Below are 20,604 nucleotides of genomic sequence, written 5' to 3'. Positions count from 1 at the left end.
AGAGATCTGCTTGTTTTCCCTCTGCCTCTTGAGTGCTGGGACTAAAATCGTGGCCACCATCCCTGGCTCCCACCCCACCTTTTTATGTAGGCACAGGGGATTTGAACTCAGGTCCTCATGCTTGTACTGCAAGCTCGCTGCTGACCTAACCACCTCCCCTTGACTTAGGGCTTTCTTTTGTTCTGTGACTGTGAAAGTTTAGGTAACTGCTTCTGCAATGGAGTGCACTATTCCGGATACATTTCCTGGGCCATTTGGCTCAGAATAAGCTACCTCTAAATCACTGTGAGTCAACTGGGGTGCCAGTGTGGGCCCTGATGATGACCCGCTCCGTTGGAGGAGTTTCCAAGACTAGTGACTGGTGCGAAGCCATTCACACTGCCTTTCCAGGTGAACGTTGGTGAGTTCTTTATAGGACCCAGACCTCCCTTTGGTTTCAACTGAAGGTTCATTGGTTTACTCATGTTTTTATGAGTGAGAGTTGAGGCTTAGTACCGATATTTTAATGTAGGCTTAAGCATAAGGGTTAAGAGGTGCTCTGAAGAAAGTGAGACATGGGGGTGGATTCCTTTAAAAAAAAAAAAGTCACCCATTTGTTTATTCCTAGCTGGTTGTTTAAAATCCTTGTGTTTGTTTTCAGAGAATTTGATCAATAGCATTTGACTTTCCCCCCACCACCCCTTTGATATCTAGGCCTTGATATCTTGATTGAAGATCAAAGTTAGAGAGTCTGAGCACCTGTCATAAAGACACCCAAGAGAAGAGACACTTTTCCCCTCCACCCTAACAGGTTAGAGATATCAGGCGGTCTACCCAAGATGGGCCGTGGCCTCATGACAATGTATTTCACCCTTGGATTGGGTGAGTCAGGAAGATACACATAAGGGACAATCCCTCAGCTAGCCACAGATGTACAGGATAGACCTAGACGCAGTTGGGGAGAACCGATCTCGGGGTAAGACCCAAGAGAACTGTTCCCCAAACAGCACATGATCTGATCCAAAACACAAATCCTTGAAGCTGGCATAGAATGTTGAAATTTTCAGGAAAAAGAAAAAAGGAAACAAACAACCAACAAAACCCTCCTAAAATGGGAAGCTGAAACTGAGAGAAAGCAAGCTTTGGAGAAATCCCTCCTTGGGTACTCAGGCGATTTTACATAGTAAAGTTACAATAACTCAACCTCTAAGTCTTAAAAATGAGGAAAACCCAATATTCTCAAGCAAGCCTCCCCCCCCCCCCCCCCCCCCGCCACCGCCGCCGCCGCCGCCACCCCCCTCCAACACATTAGAAGTTCTAGGCAACAGAACCAAAGATCCAAATTGGGCAGACTACTTTAACTGGAAGTTTTAAACTCCCCAAAATAGAAATTGAATGAAAAAGTGAAATAAAAGGAGGAGGACATGATTACCCCTAAGCATGGAGAAGATTTTTATCATAGACATAAAGGAGAAAGCAGGCAGAGGGAAGAGGCCAGGATGAACATGGCTGCCAGACTAACTGGACCATGGAAAGAAGATGGTGATCAGAGAGGAACCAACCGCCAACCAAGAGAGGTGGCCCAGGCCAAAAGCCCAAGAGATTGGCGACGCCAAAATGGCTGGATTATACAGGAATCAGGCTGGGGGAAGGGAAGCGGAAGTTTCCTGGGGGTGAGAGGTTTAGGGTAGGGACTGGATGAGAAGTGCTGGGAAGAGCCACAGGTACCAAGAGATGCTGGGAGAGCTGGCAGCATCCGTTTAGATATGTTAATAGGAACCTGAGTCAGCTGCTTGTCCCGGGTTTCTGTGACCCAACAGAAATGATGCAATTACAAAGTACAAAGATTAGTAAGAGTTTGGAACCTATCAAAAAAAAATCAACATAGGCTATTAATTAAAACCTTTAGAGGCTATATCACAATTAAAGGTGAGCATTGGGGAGTCTGAATTTTCTCAGATCCGATCCTCATCTGTCATCTGACTTTACCACTTCCTCCCTTCCTGTCCACTCTTTCTACTCTCTTCTCTAGTAATCCACACGTGGAGACAAATTCTGCATCAGAGGAAAACATTTATGCAGCCCGTGAAAATAAAGCCTAGAGGAAAAAGTGATTCCGATACCATCTGTATTCCCTGACAAAAAACTAGGCTAAAAAAATGTGATTATGAGATTTCCTGAGTCATCAGGACCTGCTAGGATCTGCTAAAGAATTTCCCCGGCACACTGTTGACTTACAAAACAGGGTTTTCTCACCTCTATAAGACATTTCCATTTGTAATGACTTCTCTAAGCTCTTAAAACAGGAACTCCTATTTGACCTTTCACTGAGTCCTTCTTAGACCTCAAAGATATAGAAACACAAATGTCCTACTGTGAGCGACATTGTTTTTTTTTATCAAAGGTAGCCAGACTGCCAAGCATGTGTGTTTCCCTTCCTCTTGCAACATTAGCCAATCACATCAGATCGTGAAGTTTAGCTTCCTTCAGGGGAATGAGGTGCAGCCACCATCTACTTTAAGGACAAAAGAAGGAAGCCATAGTGCCCTGTAATACGAATGTTAAATTGGTCTTTTCATAAAAATTCCAGAGCCAGATACTGGGGTAAATGCTGAAAGATCAGAGAGACAAAGGAACAAGCCGCTGCCACGTCTCACCTCACCTACTCCACAATCCTCTGACTGAATGTCTCTGAGACGTTAGCCAAAGGCTCTCCAGCTGAAAAAGCCTTCAGCTGAAAAGCCTCTAGTTCCTGTCTCCTCACGCCTTATATGCCTTTCTCTGCCCAGCCATACTACTTCGTAGTGCTGGGGTTAAAGGAGTGTGTGCCACCACTGCCTGGCTCTGTTTCTCCCCTAGACTGAGTCAATCTCATGTAGTCCAGGGCCAGGCTCTCATTAGCTTTGAAATCACAGGGATCCAGATGGATCTCTGCCTCCCAAGTGCTAGGATTAAAGGTGTGTGTGCTACCACTGCCTGGCCTCTGGGTTTAGTCTCGTGGCTTGTTCTGTCCTCTGATCTGCAGTTAAATTGTGTTATTAGGGTACACAATCTATCACCACATTGCTCCCCACCCCCGGTCTTCTTGCTAATCTGATTCGGGTTCTGGTACACACTTTTTATAATAAGAATTGCCACGCCAAGCTGCTTTCCCTTTGTTTGGGTGTTATTTTATTTTCTGCAACATCGAGGTTACTCTTGACTCTAACACTACCTTGCTTTGTACTCTGGTTTGGCACAGCTGTGTTGTGTGTTCACCCTCCCTCTCTTTTTCTCTCCCTCCCTCTCTCTCTCTCTCCCCCTCTTTCTCTCTCTGTTAGTAAATGTAATAAATTGCATCTCGAGCCTTACACTTATGTGTCTTTACCCTTGGTCCCCCACTGCCCTCCCCCATGCCCCAGGTGTTGATCTCCCAATCCCAATCAGTGCCCCCTCTGCTTCCTCGTGACAAGACTTTATTACTTTATGCTCCTCCTTCCTTAAGATCTCTTTTTCTCTTCTCATGATCCCTTTTCTAGTTTCACAGTCTACAAAGTCATATAAATACAGACATGTATGTATATATATAAATGTATATATATAATACGTACATTCGTATATAGAAACTCCACATTTGAGAGAAAGCATGTTGCATTTGTCTTTTTCAGTCTGGCTTATTTAGTTTTTAACATAACGAATTCCACTTTGCTGCAAATGTCATATTTCATCTTTCTTTGTGACCTCAAACTCACTATGTAGCTGAGGCTGACCCTTGATCTTCTGATCTTCCCACTTCCCCTTCCAAGTGCTAGCATTATAAATACGTGCCGCCATGCCTAGTTCATGTGGTGATAGGAATAAAGTCCAGCTCAGTGCATGTTAGGCAAGTGCTCTGCCAACAGAGCCACATCTTCAACTCTTACCAGTTTTAATATCAACAGCAGAATAGGAATCCTTGTTTACAGAGCATTATTTCTACCTGGGGCATTCTGACTAAATTACAAAGTAATTATGGAACTATTTTAATAGACAAATGTCTAAATTTGCTCGTAAAATTTGGCCTATTGTATAGAATTTTCATTGTGCCTACAACCTTCAGTCCTTCTGATCAATGGTAAAATAGACAGATGGCAACAAAAAAAATCAGTAATTAAAATTGATGAAGGCCTTTGACTTCCTTAGCCAGGCTCTCATTAGCTCTTCCAGATCTAAGATCTGTCTCAGTTAGAAAACATCAATTTTTCCCTTATAAAAACAATCCCCGAGCAGACAAGCTGCCTATGCTAAAGGGAAACATTACCTGCTATTATTACAGGGGATCTTTAAGTGGTAAGTGAGAGTTCAGAGTTAATTTGAGTTTCTCTCTCTTTTTTTTCCATTTTATTTATCTGTTTGTGTATGCATATTTCTCAGTGAAATGAGCCTTCAAAGTATTCCATAGCACAGTTAGAATCAACCCAGGGAATGCTGGTGCATTTGTAATCACAGCATTGGGGAGGCTGAAGCAGGAAGATGCCAAGGGCTCTATCATCAGCCTGCCTAGCCAGCTATTTGTCAAGTACCAGGTTCCAGTGAGAGACCTGTGCTGATTTTCAAATGGTTGCAAATTCAGGTCTGTGTTCTGGTGCAGCATACATCTACCCACTGAACTCTGTCTCCTGCCCTAAGGCTGACTATTTTTTATCCAGTGTATACAAAAGCAATCTCAAATAAGAACTGCGTTCAGTGTGTGTGTGTGTGTGTGTGTGTGTGTGTGTGTGTGCTGTCAAAGCTGACCAAATACCAGGACCAAAGGATACATCTCTAACAGTATAGATTTGGGACTAAGAATTTTAGGACACAATCAACTAAAAGTCACCATCATCATTATCATCATCATCATCATCAAAAGACATACATTAAAAACAAATATTCACACATAGGGCATATAATTTGAGTTTTATTTAAAAAAAAAAAAAAAGAAGGAATTCTTAACATGAGACTCTATTTTAAGGGGCTGTGTTTCTCAATTAAATGAGTCTTCCTGGTGTCCCATAGGACAGTTAGGATTAAAAACTACTGAACTGCTACAGTCAGTGTTGTGGCTATTACATGTTTGATGCCTCCTTTACACTACTATAATTTAGTCATTACACTATTCCACAGCCAAAAAAATCTACAGGTTTTTCCACACTGCTGGAAGAGGAGTCCATGGGGTATGGTTCTTGCTTCTGGTCATAATGAAAAGAAGCTCACAGTGTCCAGAATTTCTACATCCTGCAAACCAAACAGGGGGATGTCCTTTCAGCAGGAACTCACTTTATCCGGACTAACTTTGATTTCTAGAAGGAACCGTCTACAAAAGACAGTGATGGCATCTACATCATAAATCCGAAGAAGACCTGGGAGAAGCTGCTGCTGATAGCTCTAGCCATTGTTGCCATGGAGAATCCTGCTGATGTCATTGATGTCTCCTCCAAGAACAGTGAACAGCGATGACCTTTGCTGCTGCCACCGGAGACACTCTGATTGCTGGCTGCTGCATTAACTCGCTCCGAGCATCCTACAGGGAGCTGAGTCTTCTGGTGGTGATTGAGCCTGGGGCTGAACACCAGTCCCTCACAAAGGCTTCTTATTTCAACCTGTGTACCATCACTCAGTGTAACATAGATTCTCCTGTGGCATTGTGCACATCACTGTCCCATGCAACAACCTGGCAGCTCACTGGCTGGCTAGGTCTGATGTGGATGCTGGCCTGGGGAGTTCTGAACACATGTGACGCCATCTCCTGTGAGCATCCATGGGATGTCCTGACTGATCTCTACTTCTACAGAGATCCTGAAGCAATCCAGAAGGAAGAGCAAGCCCGGATGAACAGGCTGTGACCACGAAATGGACAGCACTAGCTGCTGAGTTCACTGATGCTCACTCAGCCTGAGGTGACAGATGGGTCTGAAAGTGTGCAGGTGCCTCTGTGCCCAGCCACCAGTCACCTACCAAAGACCAGAGTGCCCAACTAGCCACCGAGGGTGGTCATCAGCTCCTCTTGCTCAAGGTACTGAATGAATTGGAACAACCACAGAGTGGTCACAAGCAAAATGGAAAACCAAAGGCGGAGGTCAGGAAGGGAGGCGGCGAGAGGAAAAAGAAACAGCTTCTAAAAGGGAAAAAGAAGTTGTCTGAGCATGGTAGTGCACACTTTTCAACCCAGCACTCGGGAGACAGAAGCAGGAGAATGGACCTCTGTGAGTTCCAGGCCACCCTGAGAAAACTTAACTAACACTACTTTTGTAAGAATTCTGTCCTTGATTACATCATCAGCTTGCGACGGGGTCCCAGCCACAAGCAGCACGCCATTTAACCAACACTACTCATGTTTTGCGAGGGAGAAGTAGATAGGTAATATTGTAAAAAGATTCACAGTCCATACCCATTTTTTTTTTTTTTTCCTGATTATAAAGAAAAACAAGATTTGACTCTGGCTACAAAACCTTTGAAATCTTGATCTCTCATGTCTGGCTTCTTGTCTTTACCCCAGCCATCAAAAAAATATAGTACAGGGGCAGGGATGATGTGATGCTTTGAAAAAATGGCCCTCAAAGGGAGTGGTATTATTAGGAGGTGTGGCCTTGTTGGAGTAGGTTTGGCCTTGTTGGAGGAAGTGAGTCACTGTGGAGGCGGGCTCTGAGATTTCCTATGCTCAGGATACTGCCCAGTATCTTAGTCGACTTTCTGTTGCCTGCAAGATGTAGGACGCTCAGCTACCTCTCCAGCACCATGTCTGCCTGCTTGCCACCACGCTCCCGGCTGTTGTATCGGGTGTGGGTTCACTCATTCTAAGGATGAGCTTTCAGCCTTTCCAGCTGCAGGGGCATCAGTCTCTGGTAGACCGACTCACTGCTACTTTACAAAGGGCCTTTTTATTGTTACACAGTTCACACCTTTAGCAGGCCTCTTTCCCCGTGTATACCAAAATCTCTTTCCTAAGCCCCCCAAAGAAACAACGGCCAATGCAAAATTTCAGTGAAGAGACATCTTACCTGCCAGTCCTCCCCAAACCAAGTTTTGCATGGGCTTTGACCTTGAGGAAAGGCTCAGATAAGATTTACATACTTCAAATGGAGGGTCCCAGAAACAAAAGGTCGCAGTCACAAAAGGCAGGTCAAAGCTAGGAGCTAACACTCTGGGAATCAAACCAGCTGCAGAACTCCCCTAATACCCTTCCCCTGTGATGATAATGGACTGAACCTCTGAAAGTGTAAGCAAGCCACCTCCATTCAATGTTTGCTCTATAAGAGTTGCTGTGGTCATGGAACAACCATAGGAACTCTAAGAAAGATAATTTTATTGAAAAGACATTTTGAAAACATATTGTTATCCATTTTATTTTCTTATGTAAATACCCATTTACTTCCCAAAATCTGGAGTAATGACAAGATAACAAGACAAAATTACTTGTGACAAATAATGGAATAATTTGGACATTAAAGACTGATGTTTTCTAAAATTAAAACTAGCCACATATGGTTATGCCTATAAAATCAAAGGGACCTGGAAAAAGCTAAAATTTAAAAAAATTCAAATATGAAAAACATAAGATAAAATATTTCATAGAATATAAATGACTGCAGACACAGGGAAAAAACCCATATAGCCTTCTCCTTCTTCTTTTTTCTTTTCTTTTTTTTTTTTTTTGTTTTTGTTTTTGTTTTTTCGAGACAGGGTTTCTCTGTGTAGCTTTGCGCCTTTCCTGAAGCTCACTTGGTAGCCCAGGCTGGCCTTGAACTCACAGAGATCCGCCTGCCTCTGCCTCCTGAGTGCTGGGATTAGAGGCGTGCACCACCACCGCCCGACTAGTGATTTATTTAAAGCATTGCTTGTATTGCCTATTTGCCAAGCATGGGTCATTGCCCTTAACAATCTGCTTAAGCCGGCGTTGGTGGCGCACGCCTTTAATCCCAGCACTCGGGAGGCAGAGCCAGGCGGATCTCTGTGAGTTCGAGGCCAGCCTGGGCTACCAAGTGAGCTCCAGGAAAGGCGCAAAGCTACACAGAGAAACCCTGTCTCGAAAAACCAAAAAAAAAAAAAAAAAAAACAATCTGCTTAAGGCCACGTATGTTTCTGTAAAATCTCATTTGCTTGCCCACTTGTGGGTTTAGAGTATAAAATGAGAATACAACTGGACTCTTAGGAGTTATCTTGACTTTGGTCCACCAGTGACATCTGCTCTCTTCTACTCTTGCTGTTGGTGTCCAGAAAGATTCCCATAACAGCTGTTGAGGGCCAGAGTTCCGTTCACACCTCCCACATGGTGGCTCTCAACCACCTACCTATAACTCCAGTTCCAGGAACTCTGATGTCCTCTTTTGACCTCTGCAGGCACCCAACATACAGTGCACAAATATACATGCAGGGCAAAACACTCGGACACATAAAATAAAGTTTTAAAATCTTTTTTTTTTTTTTTTTAAAAAAGGAGAAGGATATAGGAACAGGCAAGGTCTTTTTGAAAAGACTCCAATAGCACAGTGACAAATGTGGTTGTATGGCGTTAAAAAGCTTTCCTAGCAATGTGGTCGTGGCAAACACCTTTAATCTCAGCACTCGGGAGGCACAGGCATCTCTGAATCCGAGGCCAGTCTAGAGTTAGTTCCAGGAGAGCCAGAGATACACAGAGAAACCTTGTCTCAACATCCCCGCCCCCCTCCCCCCAAAAAAAGAGATTTGAGAGAGAGGAGGCGTGTGTGCATCTGTCCAATTCTCCTGGGTCCGCCTCCCACCTTGCAGCTGGAGGGCTGGAATTACAGATGCAGACAAGCATGTCTGGCTTTTTACATGGTATTGGGGGAAAGCAAAGTCCGCTCAGGCTGCCAGGCTTGGGAAGCAAGTGCTCTTGAACCCACTGAGCCTGGCTCCAGAAGACCCTCAGCAGCTTGAAGAGACAGTCCGTGAAATAGGAGAAAATCTTCACCAATTCCACATCCCACAGGGGACAAATACCTAAAATGTAAGAGAATTACAGAAACTAAACTCTCCGTGACTCATGTAATCACTTAATGAACCGACGAATTGAACCATCAGTTCTCCAAGCAGGAAAAGCAACTGTCCAAGAAGTATATGAAGTGTCCAATATCCATCTCAGAGAAGTACAAGTTGAGTCTAGTTTGAAGGGCCTTGAGAGGTGGCTCAGAGGGTAAGAGCACTTGTAACTTTTACACAGGATCCAGGTTCAGTTCCTAGCACCCATATCTGTTGGTTCACAACCATCCCTAACTCCAGTTCCAAGGAATCTGGTGCTCCTTTGGACCACCATAGAGCGTGTACCTGACACACAAATACATATGCAGAAAAAACACACATACAATAAAATAAACAAATCTAATTTAAAATTTTTTTAAATAAAGATTTAAAAGGGTTGGTGCTATATAAAGGATGCTCTTTCGCCACAAAGGGATAACATTAAATGCCAACAATGAAAGGAATATAGAAAACTCTCAGATCTGTGAAAATTAAACATGTGCTTAGAGTGAAAAGTTTGAGTAATAAATCAAAAGAGAAATTAGAAAGTGCCTTTGGGTTTTTTGGAAAGAAACAAACAAAAAATACCATAGTATATCATAGCCATACATTATCATGCTTGTTTTAGGCAGGGTCTCATGTGGATCAGGCTTGGCTGCCTTCAGACTTCCTGTGTAGCTGAGAATGAACTTTTGATTCTCCTTTCTCCACCCCATGAGTGCTGGAATTATAAATGCTGTTGTTTGTTGGGACAAGATCTCAGTATGAAACGCCGGGAGGTGGTGGCGCACGCCTTTAATCCCAGCACTCGGGAGGCAGAGGCAGGCGGATCTCTGTGAGTTCGAGGCCAGCCTGGTCTCCAAAGCGAGTTCCAGGAAAGGCGCAAAGCTACACATAGAAACCCTGTCTCGAAAAACAAAAAAAAAAAAGATCTCAGTATGTATTCTAGGCTGGCCTGAAACTCATGGACCTCTTCTTCAGTCTTCCAAGGTTTGGGATTACTGGCATGTGCCACCAGGCCTAGCTCTCAAATCTTATGTATAAGTAGAATTTGGAGAGAAAATTATAGATATCAAGTGATTATTTTAAAAAAGAAAAATCTTCAGCCAGTAGCCCTAGAAAGCTAAATAATGAGGTAATCAAGTCCAGAAGAGAGAATATAATAAAAAAAAAAAAGAGAGAGAAAGAGGAATAAATGAAATAAGAACATAAGAGAAAAAAATTAAAAACCAAAAGTTAGTTATTGAAAATATTAACATGCCAGACAGTGGTGGTACAGGATCTCTGAGTTTGAGGCCAGCCTGGTCTACAGAGTGAGCTTCAGAACAGCCAGGGCTACACAGAGAAACCCTGTCTCGAAAAACCCAGGAAAAAAAAAAGTAAATAAAAGATTATAGTCACAATCATTTAGAATTTCTTGTAGGGATGTTACAAATCATCTTGAAATTAGCTAATCTAGTATACCATTGTTAATGGGATAGAGGACCTAAATAAATCATGTTATTTTATTTTTAAGACAGAGTTGTATGTAACCCTGACTGTTCTGGAATTAGCTATGTAGACCAGGCTGGCTTGGAACTCACAGAGATTTATCTGCCCACCTCTGCCTCTTTAGTGCTGGGATTAAAGGCACAGGCCACCATGTCTGGCCATGTTATCATGATTGTAGGTACACACTAAAAGCATCTGGCAAAGTCCCCATGCTTTTTATGATACAAGCACTAACAAATTAGGGACAAAGGGGAATTTCTTACACCTGCCAAAGGGTATCTTCAAAACTCTCACAACTGCCACGATTATTTGAACTTCACCTACTGAATCCTACTGGGCAGGATGGCACCTGCAATCCTAGCACTTGGGAGGCTGAGGTAGGAAGCTCATGGTCAGGAGACACCCCCCTCCAACAACAATCTGAACATTTGTCCTTATACCCACAGAGAAGTGTAGTCCTCCCCCATGATCATCAAGGAAACATCTCTTTGCCACAGACAGAGACCATCGCAGAAAACCACAACCAATCAAGCCGCAGAGCTGTGGAGCTCACGTTTACAGATCACTGCTGCTCCCGAGGCTCAGCGAACATTGTGAAAGACGGGCCAGAAAGACTGTCAGAGGTCAGAGAGTCTGCTGTGAGACTGTGTCTACACCCACAAATTCTCACCAACATGCCTGCCTAAATACGCGCCGCACAAGGACAGCACCAATAGGCACGCCAAAGTGGACAAGGGAAAGCCCACCAGGCTTCAGCCCTCCACAAGGAACTACAGACAACCAAGAAATGCTGTGAGTGGGAGAAACAGTCTTCTCTAGGGAAGAGCACACCAGCTGGTTATCCATCACCAAGTAATCAGCTCTGAAAACACACACACAAGTAACATTATACACACTGAGTAAGGTATACTTAGGAATATATATATATATATATATATATATATATATATATATATATGTATCAATTTTTTTAAAAAAAGGTCATAAGTTTGAAAGAGAGCAAGGATGGGGGGTATATGACAAGGTTTGGAGGGAGGAAAGGGAAGGGGAAGCAATGTAACTATATTTTATAATCCTAAAAATAAGATAAGGAAAAAAATAAAACAAACCAAACAAACAAATATTGTAACACAGAACAACACACACACACACACACACACACACCAGAAGCCTGAATCCTTTCCCCCTAGGGTTCAGAATAAGATAAGACTATCAGGCCGGGCGGTGGTGGCACACGCCTTTAATCCCAGCACTCGGGAGGCAGAGGCAGGCGGATCTCTGTGAGTTCGAGGCCAGCCTGGGCTACCAAGTGAGCTCCAGGAAAGGCGCAAAGCTACACAGAGAAACCCTGTCTCGAAAAACCAAAAAAAAAAAAAAAAAAAAAAAAAAAAAGATAAGACTATCAATCATTGCCACTTCTAGACACCATACTAGAGCTTTTAGTCAAGGCAAATATGAAAGGAAAAGAAACAAAAGCATCCAGACTGATAGATGTGAGGTACCAGGAAGAGGGAAGGTCACAGGGGGCCAGGAGGTTGAAGATGACAAGGATTTGAGGTCAGATGAGATATACTTTATTTAATTCTTCAGTTTGAGCTATAGCCACGGGGACAGGCTGCTGCAGGCAAGCACTCACGCACAGTGCACACACAGGCCCACCTGGGCCGCACATAGGCAGGAACAGACACAGACACAGATTGGCACGCAGGCCACATGGATGCAGGCACACAGATACACGGGCAGAAATACACGGGTAAATTGGTCAAAACAGGAGAAAAGGACTTAGGCCTCTGAGCTCACAGCCACATTAATACTGAGCCCACACAGAAGTGGCATTCTGCCAGGAATAGTTACAGAACAGATTACATCACTATTGTCTTTCGGGATTCCCAGGCATCCAGTGTCAGCCATTTTGTGTTGACTCATAAGCCTGAGGACGTCTGGCGTCAGCCATGTTCTGCTCAACTCCTACTGGATAGTCATACCAATACCATAGTGTCTAAATACTCTAAATGGCTCTTATGGTCCTGTTTCCAACAGAAAGGAAGAAGTAAAACTTAATTCAAAGTAGACACACACACACACACACACACCAACCAGAACTAGTCAATGAGTTCATGACAGCCATAGAATAGAAGACCAACACACAAAAGTCAATTGTGTCTATCCACCAGCAATGGGTAATACAGAAAGTGAATGATAAAATGATAAAACACCTCACAGTACCGCTCTTTCCCAACATCACAATTATCACAGGTTTGTCTGGCCCCAAGGTTCAAGCTCCTCAAGCTCCAGAAATAGTCAAAAGAACAGCAGACCTGTTTCTACCTGGAAATAGGGTAGCTGTGAGCAGTAAACACAAGATGTTCCCCCAAATCGTTTTGGTCCTCTAGGCTTAATTTTCTCCTCAGGAAAGTGAGCCTAAGAAGGATACATGGGCAAGTCCAAGAGCTTCATCAGCTACGGCACTGTACTCTGACAGGAGGGCTCCTCAGCCCCATCAACTAAGGCAGAGATGTGCCCAGGTGAGAAGGATGGTGTGTTTGTGTCCCTCAGGTGCTGAAGAATTCGAGTCCCCATCTTCTCTGTGTGTCTCTCCTTCAGTTCATCACTGATCTTCCACAGTTCAAAACCTCCAGCTGTAGGTAGAAAAATGAACTCCAGGCTACTTAAACAGACCAACAGAAACTACATTTCCCAAGATAAAAAGATTATGGAGACAGCTTTACGTTTGGGTAGCCGTGAGCCAATTCATCACATGGGTTATCGGGGCGCTTCAGAAACCTACCAGTCTTCCTCTTGCCTCTGCTGGTTGAAGAGGATATGGATTCACAACACAATCCCACTGTTGGGCATGGTGGCGAATGCCCAGTGGACCGAGTCACCTCCGCCTAGCCATTTCCGGGTCAAAACATCTCGTGTGACCAGGACCCCGTGGCTTTGTGTGGTTGTGTAAAGCGTGCAGGGCAACCATGTGATCTACGCGCATGAGTGGAATAGCCACATGGGCCTGTGTGCGCAGGCGCGGCCCAGCCTTTATAAGCCGGCGCCATGTTTCCCAACTCCATCTTTACTCACGTGTCTTTCTGCAGGCCTGTGCACGTCTGTTTCTCTCCCTAATCTTTAATAAAACCCTTGTTAGTGGATTCTGTCATGTTTCGTGACGTTTTCTCGTTTTCTCGCAGGGTAAGAGCGCCGCTAAATAACCAACAGAAGATCTGTCACCAAACTGCACAAAGCAAGCATACAACTCAGCCAGAGGCCAACTGCTTCACTTGATGGTTTCAGGTCAATACGTTTTTCTAATATAGCTTTTTATTTGTAGATATAGGTAATAAAATATGTATTTGCAATAGGTGGAAGACATACACAAAGAAAGAACTTCCAGGATTTTGTGTTCCACACCCAAGAGAAAAGAACACTTTAATTATTTGTAACAACATTAACAGAATTTTCCCAGAGGCCTATGCTGAGAAGATTCCTCCCAGAGTCCTAGGGAAGACACTATGTCAGGCATGGGGCTATCTCAGGGAAAAGAATCTGTGTACACCATGATCTTTTGTCCATTTGCTTTATTTCCCTAAGATATACAGCTTCAGTTCCATCCTGACACTCCATCCTCACCCTCCATCTTTCCTTCCTTGCGCCTTACCCCTGGCTCTGAGGAAGTCTGCCTTCTCTTCTCTCCAGCCATGTGGCTCTGCTTACCACCTATCAAAACTGCCTTGTCCTTCCTCTCCTGGCCATGCAACTTTGCTCACCATCTACAGAAATTCTCCTTGATCTCTTCTCTCTGGCCATGCAGCTCTGCCTCCTCTGGAATTCCGCTCCAGTCCTTACTGCACCTGGTTATGCAGAAAGTCCTATTGTCCTGAGTCAATAGCTCTGAGATGCTACTAGGCCTGAAGGTAAGGGATGGTCTGAGCTTCATTTGCACAAGAAACAAAGCTATGCATCTACAGCCTGCCTGTCTCCTAGGCCCTGCAGGGGTGTTAGTTACCTAGTGGATCAGCAGTAGGTCTGAGAAGCTTAGCTGTTTGCCAATATGGCCTAGTAGTATATGGGCACTCAAGAATTTCATATCAAAACCAAAACCAAAACCAAACAAAAAATCTGGCCGGGTAGTGGTGGCGCACGCCTTTAATCCCAGCACTCTGGAGGCAGAGACAGGTGGATCTTTGTGAGTTTGAGACCAGCCTGGGCTACAGAGTGAGTTCTAGGAAAGGCGCAAAGCTACACAGAGAAACCCTGCCTCAAAAAAACAAAAACAAAACAAAACAAGAATTTCATATCAGAATACAGCTGATATATATTAATAAGCTAAATAACACTAACTATTCCTTGATAAATGGCTTCCTTTTGAAGGCTACCTTGGTCAGTCAAGATATAGCTTATTATATACAGCTGAATCTCTATAATATATTGTTGCAGCTCGCTGTACAACATGAATCCTCGTTTTTTTCCTTCCTCTTTAGAAAAAAGAGTTTTTATTTTTAATTATGTACGTGTGTGTAACTGTGTGCGCACGCACGAATGCAGGTGCCAGGGAGGCCAGAAGAGGGCACTGGACCCCTTGGAGCTGGAGTTACAGGCTGTACGAGTTACTTTCCTGTGACTGTGATAACACATTGTGACCAAAAGCAATCTATAGGAAGAAAGAGTTTATTTTGTTTTACAGTTCCAGAAGGATAAGAGGCATGGCAGGGAGACATGATAGCAAGTGACAGGCATGGCGGCAGGAACAGGAAGCCTGAGAGATCACATCTTTAACCAGAAACACAGAAAGAAGGGATTGAAAGCGAGACAAGGCTACGAATCCTCAAAGCCAGCCCACGTGGATGTGCTTGCTCTATCTAGTAAGGCCACATGTCCTGAAGGTTCCAGAACTCTTAAAAATAGTTTCACCAACTGGGGACCAACTGTTGAAATACCTGAGCCTCTTGGAGACATTCCTCATTCAAACCACCACATAGTCTGTGGTGAGCTGCTCACTGTGAGAGCTGGGATCCTCTGCTAGAACAGTATGTGCTCTTAGCCATTAAGCCATCTCTCTACTACCTCTCCCACATTTTTTGAGAGAGGGTCGTACTACGTAGCCTCACTGGACCGGAACTAACTGTGTAGGCAGGCCTCTGACTGGCCGTTCTCCTGTATCTGCCCCCAAGAACTGGGATAACATAAGCAAGTGATGCCGTGCTCTCTAGAAAATTGAATGTTCAGTGAACATTTTAAAATTTAGTGTACTATGAACATCTTCAATGTCTCCATGTCTTTAAAAATATTGTTTTATTTACTTATTTATTTTGCAGCAACGGAGGTGGATCCTGAGGCCCATCACATGTCCATTTCCCATTGAACAACACCCCCAGCCCAAAACATAGTTTTTGTTTGTTTTTTGTAGAACATGATTTTTAATTGCTATTTAATATTCCTTGTTAGAATTCATTTAATCAGCTCTCTGTGATAGAAGATTTACATAACTTCCATGATCTTGTCGCTCTCAAGAGGGCTTAGAACATCCTTTAACTCAAGTATGTACATTTCCAGTTTTTTTTTTTTATGTCGATGGGAGTCACGAGCTGAAATTGCTAGGCTCTCAGTCAAGCAAGACAAACCACCACAGGAATTTATTGCAAGGTGTTGGGCAGCCCACAGACTTTTCAGGAAAACTGGGGCCTCAGGCTTTGAAAGTGGTTAGGAAGGTGGGGAGGTTTGTGCAGCTGGAGCCCCGGCCAAAGCCTCCCTGAGGATCCAATCCAGCCAGGACTCCTTTGTTACTGCCACCGGAGAGGCAGCCAGGGCTGGCACCGAGCCTGGACATCGGATATGACACCAGACACCAGGCTGGCAGCTCGGTCCTGGAGGCTCCTGGAAACTGAATGCTGCTAGTCCGGAAGGAGTCCTGCTCCCTCCCGGCTTCTCAGCATGACTGCTACAGATGCCTTAGGTTAGGATATCTGAGTGTCCAGGGGGTAGGAATGAGATACTTTCTTACAAGACCAGCCTTGCAAGACCGACAGTCTACCCAGTACCGGCAGGATAGATGAAAACAGTGCCCTAATCTCACTTCAACTTGTATTTATTTGATGGCTAAAGAGAAACATCACGTATAGCTGTTAAGCCATTTTGCCATTTTTTTTTTTTTTTTTTTTGGTTTTTCCAGACAGGGCTTCTTTGTGTAGCTTTGCACCTTTCCTGGAACTCACTCTGTAGTCCAGGCTGGCCTCGAACTCACAGAGATCTGCCTGGCTCTGCCTCCCAAGTGCTGGGATTAAAGGCGTGCGCCACCACGGCCCCCTGCCATTCTTCATTTGTGATTTGTCTAACGGTATGGTATCTTTTGATGACTTTGCCTTTGGAGCAGAGAGCTTTCTATAGAGCGTCTCCTCCTCCAGCTCTCACTCCTTTATCAGTGACATTTGAATCCTCTGACAGTTATTTATATTTTCTCTTCCCCTTAATCTATTTAGCCTTTAACCTCTAACATGATTTAGGAATATTTTTCCTAATTAAAAAAAAATCCCTTTTTTTAAGATTTATTTTATTTTGCCAAGTGGTGGTGACACACGCCTTTAGTTTTAGCACTCAGGAGGCAAAGGCAGGTAGATCTCTGTGAGTTTGAGGCCAGCCTGGTCTACAGTGCAAGTTCCAGGATAGTCAGTGCTGTTACACCGAGAAACCCTGTCTCGAAAAACAAAACAAAACAAAGATTTACTTTATGTTATTCATATGAGTATTTTGCCTGTGTGATTGTATGTGCTCCACATGTGTGCTTACTGCCTGCTGGGGTCAGAAGAAGTCATCAGATCCCTTGGGACTGGAGTTAAGGATGGTTGTGAGCCACCCTGTGGGTGCTGAAAACTGAACCTGGATCTTCCGAAAGAGCGACAAGTGCCCCTAACTGCTGAGACAGCCCTTTGACGTGGAATTTCCAATAACAGCCTGCAGAAGTTTATCTGCATTGGGCAAGTTTAACATCTCTCCCCACGTGCCTTTATCTTCTGCTTTTAGACTTGAGCTTTCCCTGATCTGAAGTTAGTGCCTACATTTTCTAAGCTAAGTAAACATAATTTCCTAATCTTCAGATGCATTGGTTACTTGGTCATGAAGTTACAGATGCAATATCTATAGTCTCAGATGTCGGAGCAATCCTCTTCAGTTCCAAGGGGCAGCACTGTCCTTTCTCTCATGAAGTCCAACAGAGCCCACTGTAAAAACTGAAGGTTAGATGTGGACTGACATGTTAACAATATATGAGCGTACTTAAGTTTTCTGGCGTCTTGTGAGAGGACAGAGAAATCGAGTGGCTGCTCATTTAGAGAAGCAGATTTTATTTATTTAATTTTTTTGGTTGTTTGTTTTTGTTTGAAACAGGGTTTCTCTATGTAGCTCTGGCCATCCTGGAACTCCCTCTGTAGACCAGGCTGGCCTCAAACTTGGAGATCTGCCTGCCTCTGCCTCCTGAGTGTTGTAATTAAAGGCATGCACCGCCACCACATGGCTAGAAGCAGATTTTTAAGAGGGTTATAATTACGTGGCATCTTTATGACAGACCGTTGAGTTTCTATAGCAAATACTCCTTTACTTCAGAATCCCTGTGGATGGCTCTCATGGTGGTAGGGAGGATTTGGATAACATCGATGCTGCTGGAGAAATCACGGTACTCAGTTGTTGCTTACTGATCTCAGAGAAGTTGCTTCTGTATGTGTGGTTGGTATCGCCAGAGCTGGTGACGTGCTGAGTGTGAAGAAATGGGGTGGGAAGGTATGGAGACAGTGCTCCATGACCACCCAGAAGGGCAGCAGAGAAGCAAAGAGACTTTGATGGAGTAGAGCAGCTTGGGAGTACTAAGAACTGGACCCAGAACTAATACCCCAAGATATGCTCCAGATAAGGGCATGGCAGTTTCCATCACCTCCTCTTTACTCTGTTGGGAAGGGAGGGTTTCTTATGGTAGGATTGTAGGCATAGCTAACACCTGACCCTAGATGCCGGGTGGATGAGTACAAGAGCAGTTTACTAGTAGCCTATGACCATAGGAAGGAGAACTCAGCATACCATCTGGGGCATTGCAAGCAGGGAGAGAGTGAGTGAGGACTGGCTGTGGAAAGCTGATTTTGGAGGATCACAAGGCCTCCTCACGATGCCTACAGGAGGATGTGATTGGCTTGAGTGATTCTCCCCTGCTGGCTGGAACCCTGACACCACTAGTCGGGGATGAGTGGAAACTGGGTCTGGCCCCATTGATAAGGGGAGCTTATCCACAAGAGCAGAAGAGGGGAAGGATCTTGAGGTTAGGCTGTTCAGGACCTCTGGACACATGGACTGTCAGGGCTGCATGTAATACTGAGCCCTAACCTAAGGCCTTATACCGCAATAGCACTTGAGGGCATGGCCGATGCCGGGCTCCAATGGCTATACTCATTATAAAGAGAGGAAGTTCCAGAAGAGAAAAACTCAGGTCCTGAACAGATGTTACTTGGTATTTGCAGAAATGTGAGAGTCACAACAGAATGGTAGAAGTAACAGAAACTCTCGAGACAGTTTGGGATTTAAAGGACTGTGTTGTGGGATGTCTTTCTGGATGCTGTGAATATGTGTTGCTCTGATTGGTTGATAAACAAAGCTGCATTGGCCTATGGCAAAGCAGGATGGAGCCAGGTGGGAAAACCCAAGAAAGAGGAGAAAGGAGAGGAAGAGGAGACACCAAACGGCCCTCTGAGGAGCAGCGTGTAATGGATGCAGGTAAAGCCATGTGGTGATACATAGATTAATAGTTATGAGTTCAGTTAAATTGTAAGAGCTGGCTAGTAAGAAGCCTGAGCCATAGACTGTAGCAGGAATCTTAAAAGTTCTTATTAATAAAATCAAACCCGAGGCCAGTTATTGGGGTCAATGCTGGTAGATCAGAGAGACAGAATAAGCCACAGCTATCTCACCTCGCCAGTTCCTCAGCTGGTCCTGTTTCCTCAGACTGGAAGCTTCTGTGTCCTCATCCAGAATGAATCTCAGCTGTACTGTGTTGCTCCATAGCCTGAAAGCTTAACCAGGCCAAATGCTTCTCCAGCCAAATGCTTAACCAGCCAAATGCCTAACCAGCCAAATGCCCCTAGTTTCTGGTCCTCACGCCTTATATATCTTTCTACTTTCTACCACCACTCCCTGGGATTAAAGGCTGGCTTTCTGGGATTAAAGGCGTGTCACCGTGCTTGGCTGTTTCCAATGTGGCCTTGAACTCACAGAGATCCAGAGGGATTTCTGTCTCTGGAATACTAGGATTAAAGGCGTGTGCTATCACTGACTAACTAGTGGCTTGTCTGTTCTCTGACCCCAGGTAAGTTTATTAAGGTACACAATATTTTGGTGAACACAATACCACTACAATAGACCATAGAATTTGCAATTAATATTAAGCCCCTGTGTAATTAATTATTCTATAAGCTCTGTGGGACCGCTGGACCGGGAGGAACTGGAGAAACTTTGGTTACAGGACTGAACTAAGAAAGGATCCACCTGTGGTGGCTGTAGGGGGTCTCTTCAAAGCCTGTGCCCAGAGAATTGTGAAGTAGAGACAAAAAGTTTATGCCTACCTGCCAAAGCTGATGCTGTACTAACAGGAAATAGGGGGGGAGAGAGCTGGTCCTCTGGATTTGGTCTCTTGAGGCTCACATATCCAGTCACAGTGCCGATAGTGATGGGAATTAGAGCTCCCCATTTCCTTGGAGAAAAATGCAAGTTGATGTAACATGGCAACGTAGGAAGGTGTATAAATATGTCCCAAGATGAGGAATGTGGGAAAAGAATGCTACTGTGGAAGCCAATATGCATTCTTTAAAATGTTTATTGCTTTCATTTCACATTTTAAAGAAATTGTAAGATACATTCCACAGCAAAACATATTTTTGACCTCTGAACTGAATCTTTTATACACTCAGAAATGAAGAGGTGGCTTTATGTTTCTTCTTGTTTTAGTCATGTGCTGTTTAACTCCAAGTCTTTACAAGTACCAGTTAAGAGGGGAGGGGTGTGGAGGACTGGAGGTCACCTCTCACTTCGCTCTGAGCACACTGACCACCCCTGAGTTTGATGGTGTTTGTTCTCTCTCTCTCTCTCTCTCTCTCTCTCTCTCTCTCTCTCTCTCTCTCTCTCTCTCTCTCT

The 20,604-nt window shown here is 44.2% G+C and overlaps 1 pseudogene; it reads left to right on the top strand.

Annotated features, from left to right (window-relative positions):
• The first annotated feature begins 320 nt into the window (after window positions 1-320).
• LOC143268378 (small ribosomal subunit protein uS2-like) lies at window positions 321-5,875 on the top strand (annotated as a pseudogene).
• The last annotated feature ends 14,729 nt before the right edge of the window (window positions 5,876-20,604 follow it).

The sequence above is a fragment of the Peromyscus maniculatus genome, chromosome 14 (assembly GCF_049852395.1).
Source record: "Peromyscus maniculatus bairdii isolate BWxNUB_F1_BW_parent chromosome 14, HU_Pman_BW_mat_3.1, whole genome shotgun sequence".
In the NCBI taxonomy this organism is placed as follows: Eukaryota; Metazoa; Chordata; class Mammalia; order Rodentia; family Cricetidae; genus Peromyscus; species Peromyscus maniculatus.
Note: the sequence above shows the minus strand (reverse complement) of the source record. Positions and strands in the feature narration are given on the sequence as shown.